Genomic DNA, 6,725 nt, shown 5'->3' on the forward strand with positions numbered 1-6,725 from the left:
TGGTTAAAGCCTCTGCCTTTGGCTCAGGTCATGGTCCCAGGGTCCTGGGATCGAGCCCCGCATCGGGCTCTCTGCTCAGCAGGGAGCCTGCTTCCTCCTCTCTCCCTGCCTGCCTCTCTGCCTACTTGTGATCTCTGTCTCTGTCAAATAAATAAATAAAATCTTTAAAAAATAAAAAAAAAATACCCCTCCATACACAGAAAAATATTCAGTATCTCAAAATTAAAAGCAGAGATTGAAAGTTGCTATCACTACATTCCCAACACCTCGCATGGTGTCTGGTACATAAGCCTGTAAATGTTAGTTATCTGAATATTTTAAGATAGGGCACTGGATAGCAGGCTTTGTTTTGCTCTACCCCTTGGGCTTATTTTTCTTATTCAACTACATTATTCAACAGGCTTCCTGTTGTTTTACCCTCAAAAAGTGTAATGAAAATATTTAGGGCAACCCACACACATGCAATTATCAATTTCTGTTGGTAAAATCATTCATTATTTGCAAGAGAAAGTATGTAACTTGTGAAATTCTATAAGACAAGCCATGTCCTTTAGTTCCCCTACCACTTGAATAAGTCTATCACTTGAAAACTCCTCTCAACATAGAAAGCCTGAGTCCTTCAGGTCTCTCAACTGATTTATTAAACTTTTACTTCAAAATCGTATTGAAGCATGTGATTTCAATACACAAAGCACATGGGTATGGATATTTAGTTCAGGGATAATTATTTAAGCTAGTTAAACAGAACCTAGGAGAGATACAGATAGATTCACTCTTGACCATCTCAGCACAGACTGTAAGGCGAAAAATACACTAGGTAGACAAAAAGTTCAAACAATTTAGAGAGTATTGTTCTTGGAAGGGCTTAATCATCAGCAGCTGTAAGAACAGGAAACAAACAAGAAAGGAGCAATATAAGCACAACCACTGAGAAGGAAATCAGGACAATGCTGACTCACAATTAACTGTGGCTGTTTCCCATTTTTTGTTCATAAATCTGGTCAATTAGAATGGGGAAATAACACTTTAAGATGCCATTTGTTAAAATAACCTAATGCAACAGGAATTACTTGATTTCTCAACATACTTGTGTTTCTGAGACCACATGATTATTTACACCAATTCAGATAAATTCAGAACACTTGCTGATCCCTCAGTGAAGTTAATAATCAAGAAAAACGGAGTACCTACTAACACAATTGTGTCAGTAGGGAGATGTGGTGGTAAATTCAACCAAGGGAAATGTGGTGGTAAATTCAACCAAGACGAAGAAGAGGATTGCCCTATGCAACTCAGCAATATAAGCAAAAATTAAATATTAAAATCATATTTACAACTGTCTAAATTATAAATTGTAATCTTACATGCAACTTTACTATTATGTTGTTTAATCCTGCTGCTGGAATAGGTGCTGATAACCACCATCTATGCTGAAATCACTTACTAATGGCAGAAGCAAATGCCCAGGCAAGTCTTTCACTTCTCCATTTAAACAAAAGGGCTTCATTGTAAATATTTATGTTCTCTTTTCTCTATGAGGCTGGCAACACTGGTAGTGCTGTAGGAAAATACTTTAGGCCAGTCTATATGTTTGCAAAGATCACCAAACACGTCCAGAAAAATCTTAAACACTTGTCACTGTTTCCTTGAGAGCAGGGTCATGTAGGTTTTTAAGAATGAAATGACACAGGGCGCCTGGGTGGCTCAGTGGGTCAAAGCCTCTGCCTTCGGCTCAGGTCATGATCTCAGGGTCCTGGGATGGAGCCCTGTATCAGGCTCTCTGCCAACAGGGAGCCTGCTTCCTCCTCTCTCTCTCTCTGCCAGCCTCTCTGCCTGCTTGTGATCTCTGTCAAATAAATAAAAATCTTTAAAAAAAGAATGAAATGACACAATGTGATGTCACCTTACGTCTGTTAGAATGACCATTCTTGAATAGACAAGGAAGAGCAAATGATAGAGAAAAAGGAGCCCCTGTGAACTGTTGACAAGAATGTAAATTGGTAAAGCCACTACAGAGAACAGTATGGAGGTTCCTCAAAAAGTTAAAAATAGAAATACCATATGATCCAGCAATTCCACTTCTGGGTATTTATCTAAAGGAAAAGAAATTACTATCTCAAAAAGATATATGCAGCCCCATATTCACTGCAGCATTATTTACAATAGCCAAGATATGGAGGCAACCTGTTTCTACTGATAAACGAATGGATAAAGAAATCGTGGTATATACACACAACGGAATATTGTTTAGCCATAAAAAGAATGAAATCTTGCCAGATGGGACAACATGGATATAGATCTTGAGGGCAGACAGACAGATCTTAAGTCAGACAGAGAAAGACAAATATTATATGGTCTCACTTATATGTGGAATCTTAAAACACAGACACATGCACACACCGAGTTCAAAGATGCAGAAAACAGACTGGTGATTGCCAGAGGGGATGGGGCTGGACGAATGGGTGAAGGGGGTCAAAAGGGACAAACTACCAGCTATAAAGTAAATTCTAAGGATGTAATGTATAGCACGGTGATTATAGCTAATACTGTGTCACATATCTGAAAGGTGCTAAGAAAATAATTCTTAAAAGTTTTCATCACAAAAAAATTTTAATGTGCGCCAATGAATGTTAAATACATTCACTGTGGTGATCATTTCCCAATATATAAAAATATCGAATCATTGTTTGTATGTACACCTGAAACCAATATAATGTTATATGCCAGTTGTACCTCAATTTAAAAAAAGAACAAAATGAGATAATCTACCTGAAATGTTAACACAAAAAATACGAGAAAAATTACAATGCTGCTGACTTTTCTCAAAATTGTGAAAATAGGGACGCCTGGGTGGCTCAGTTGGTTGGACGACTGCCTTCGGCTCAGGTCATGATCCTGGAGTCCCGGGATCGAGTCCCGCATCGGACTCCCAGCTCCACGGGGAGTCTGCTTCTCTCTCTCACCTTCTCCTCGTTCAAGCTCTCTCTCTCACTGTCTCTCTCTCAAGTAAATAAATAAAATCTTTAAAAAAAAATTGTGAAAATAAAGCAAAGGATAATTATGCCACCTACAAACAGTACTTTTATGATCAGTATGCAGAACATACTGGAGAAGCTCTAAGACCTTTAAGAAGATTGAAGTCTAATATTGATCTCTGACACTTTATTGTAGTTATATATTATTTGTTGTATAAAATTGTAATTGTAGAATACTACTATCATCATACTGTACTAGTATTCTGCTTTATACAATATAAGCTTAAGATAATTTTCAATCCACTGTCAGCCGTGGTTAATATTTCAGTCCTGGCTATATATACTTCCTTTTTTAGATGCCCTCCTCCATCACTGCTCCTACAGGCTTTGCTGCTGAGGCCATGAAGGGAATCACTTTCCTTTTCACATTTACTAACTACTTGCACATTCATCATTCCTATATGTTCTAATCAACAAAACATCAAAAACAATGTTTTTCCAATAAAAACACTGGTGTTATTATCCCGGTTTTACATATGAGGCAAATGACATCACTTCTTGGTTCCCAGATTAAATGTAGACTGTTTCTAATATAGCACACTGTTTCCAGTTCACTGGGAACTTTATACAGAGTAAGCCTGTAATGCCAGATTTGGTTATCTTTAACTTCAAAGGTCCTCTAACACTTAAAGGACACAAAGGTACTGACTTATGATCTAGTTCAAGATTCGTGTTTGCAGAAGTGGACCGGTCATACTTCCTGTATAAGCCCAACAATGTTAGGCTGCAATAGAAGAGATTATGAAGAACGAGAATAGTTTAGAAGAAATGTAAAATGACAAGAACTAAGCAAAAGATGTGAGAGTTCATCAAGAAGATAGTATAGGAGGTAACTAAATTGGGTAATTTCAGTTATCAACGTTATTTACAAGTTGCAGAAATTCTTATAAAATTTTAGAAAAAGAGTATGTTTCATTGAAAAGGTTAAGAAACTAGGCATGAAGAGAAATAGAGATCTAATCAAAAGGTGAGGCTGGAAAAAAAGCAACTCTAAAATGCAATCACACACTTCATTCAATTAACTTTAAGGAAGGCACTATGACTGCCGGGATGAACACGACAAAAGCCGTGCTCTCAAAGGGCTCCCGCAACAGGCAGACAAGGCAAGTTTCAAAGCAACGTTGTAGACGCGAATAAAGTTAACAGGAGCTGATCTAGTACATCTCCATCTGCATCAGATACACCCCAAACACCCCAAACCATTAAGTAAAAAGTTATGTCTGAATCCACGCGGGAACTCGGCTTTTAAACGTAGGAAAAGTCTACTAAAGCCTTCATTACAAATGTCGCTTCCGTGTCTATTCCCCGAGGGTACAGGGCACATCAGACGTCCGAGTTTCTTTGTTCTGTACCAGAACGGACGCTGGTTTTACGTTCGCGACCAAAGTGGCCGGTCACCGCACCCAGACCAGGGTGTGTGCAGCGGGGCCGAGAGGGGGGCAAGTTCCATCCAGAGCACAACAGCACAAACGGAAAAGGGGTGGCCGGGGGGCGGACAAGTATAGCAAAGGCAAACAGGAGCCGAGCCAAGGGCGGGGGCCTAAACTGGGCGGGGATCCGGGAAGCGCCTCGCGAGCAGGTTCCCGGGCGCCCCCTACGTCGGATAACCCTCTGAGCGTCCTCTCTCAGGCTGTCCGAGGGGCACTCACCCCTCCGACGTCCACCCCAGGCCTGCTTTCAGCCCAGACCCGCCGTGCCCAGCCTTCCCCGGCCGCACTCACCCCGCAGGAAGCCTTGGCTCCCTCGTCTTCTTCGCCCCTCCAGGCCGGCGACGTGGGACTGACGGCCAGGGCGTAGGAGATAGCGCCGAGAGGAGCCCGCTCCCCTCGGACAGCAGCGGCGACCCGGGCCCAGTCCCCAGTCTACAGCTGCTGCGGCAGCAGCTGACCCGGACGCAGAGTGCGGCCCCGACGGAAGTGACAGTATCCCGGCCTTCTTCAGGCGCGGCGGCCCGCGGAGATGGAGGCGTGGCTTCTCCGAGCCGCCTAGCCTCTGCCCCGCCCCCTTGACCGTCGCGGACTGGCGTCCGCGCACGCGCCTGAGTGCAAGCCCGCATCCCACCTGGGTACCTTGGTACCTGGGTATCTCTCTACTTTGGTTCTTGGCCCGTGAGACTCAGAGATATTTTTACATTATTAATGTTGGCTTTCGTGATCATTAAAACAATTTTATAGGATAAAATGGGTGAAGATACGGGAGGGGAAAATATCCGAAGCCTCATTTTGGGAAACTAAACCTCAGAAGAATCCTTAGAATTTTGTAAAATTCTCGAGGGTGAATACAACAGTGCTGCCCAGACTATATGTAGGGAGCCGATCAGATTAATTTTTTGAATTACCAGTTAGTTGTGGTCCATGCTCTGGTAAGATAAGATAAAAATGTTAGAAACATTTTATCATTAGAGTCAACAGCTATATATTACCTGTAAAGTTACTTACTCTCAACTTCTGTTCCTGCCTGGCCTTGGACTGGTAACTGAAGGACCCAGCTCTGTGCATCGTACTTGGAGTAACAATGCTGCTCCCCAGCTTTAAGGAACTAAGATTAGTTTGGAGGACATAATAATCCCTCTCGGAATTCTTAGGAATTCTTATCCACTAATACCGACAAAGGCAGCAGTCAACTCTGCGCAATGCATTTGAGAATGGGGGGGGGGGTGCTTGAGGGGGAACTGAAAGCTCAAAAATTTAAATCATTGACCGGAAACGCAGCTCCCGGGTTTACACCGTTTTGGCAACATTGACTAAAGTTGGCAGGGGGCTAAACTGTCTGTCTCCTCTCTAAAAACAGGTAAAGATGATATCTATTTCCTAGGATTTTTGTGAGATAAAGCGCTATCTACTAGAACTGTGCTTGACACATTGTAATCATGTATGTTTGATATTATTTTCCACCTGTTCTAGCAGTTTTGTTAAATAGCTGGCTTAGAAAACAAAACTGATAAACAGAGCTTTAGCTAAGCAACTTCTTGGATCATGCATATGTAAGCGATTTCATCTTCACTTGCAGAATTTTCATATTTCCATATTTTGCTTGTTTCTGTCCTGCAATGAGGAGCATTCCTCACAAGGTGGCAGCAAATCATTTGAAATCATACATAGTTGTTTTTGTTTTTGTTTTTGTTTTCTTGCCATCTTTAGTTTCTTTTTCATCTCAGAAATTTTATTGTTTAGTAAGTTTGGTCAGTGTTTGCTTTGGTTATGAATAATCCATTCTAGATTTGTCTTTTTATCCCCATCTCGTGAATTACGCGTATTTATTGTTGAAACATTTGAAACTATAGATGAGGCAAAAAAGATAGTAACTACTAATATGTTTGTGTATATCCTTTCAGATTTTTGTATACATGTAACAATATAAATAACGTATATGTTTTTATAAAAATGAAAATAATGTACCTAAAAGTTTATAATCTTTATGAAAATAATGTACCTAAAAGTTTATAATGTTTTTTTTCTTTTTTCTTTTTTTTTTCATTTAAAAATATATTGTCGGGGTGCCTGGGTGGCTAATCTCAGGGTCATGAATTCAAGTACTTGGGCTCCATGCTGTGTGTGGAGCCTACTTAAAATATAATAAAATAAAAAATAAAAAAAATATATATATCCTGAACTCCTTTTCAGGTCAGTAAAAATATATCTTGAACTCCTCAACACCATCATTTTTATTATGGATAATTTATGTATTAAC

General features: G+C 40.5%; 1 protein-coding gene across 3 annotated transcripts in view; it reads right to left on the reverse strand.

Annotated features, from left to right (window-relative positions):
• BNIP2 (BCL2 interacting protein 2) overlaps positions 1–4,994 on the reverse strand; it is a 26,716-nt gene extending 21,722 nt beyond the window's left edge. For 2 of the 3 annotated variants that reach the window (XM_059372045.1, XM_059372044.1), the window contains exon 1: positions 4,757–4,993. The gene's annotated coding sequence lies outside the window, so the exon portion shown is untranslated. Of the gene's footprint in view, positions 1–4,756 lie in introns of all 3 variants that reach the window. The other variant, XM_059372046.1, reaches the window with a different exon arrangement.
• Positions 4,995–6,725: the final 1,731 nt, after the last annotated feature.

This window comes from Mustela nigripes, chromosome 13 (assembly GCF_022355385.1).
Source record: "Mustela nigripes isolate SB6536 chromosome 13, MUSNIG.SB6536, whole genome shotgun sequence".
NCBI lineage: Eukaryota > Metazoa > Chordata > Mammalia > Carnivora > Mustelidae > Mustela > Mustela nigripes.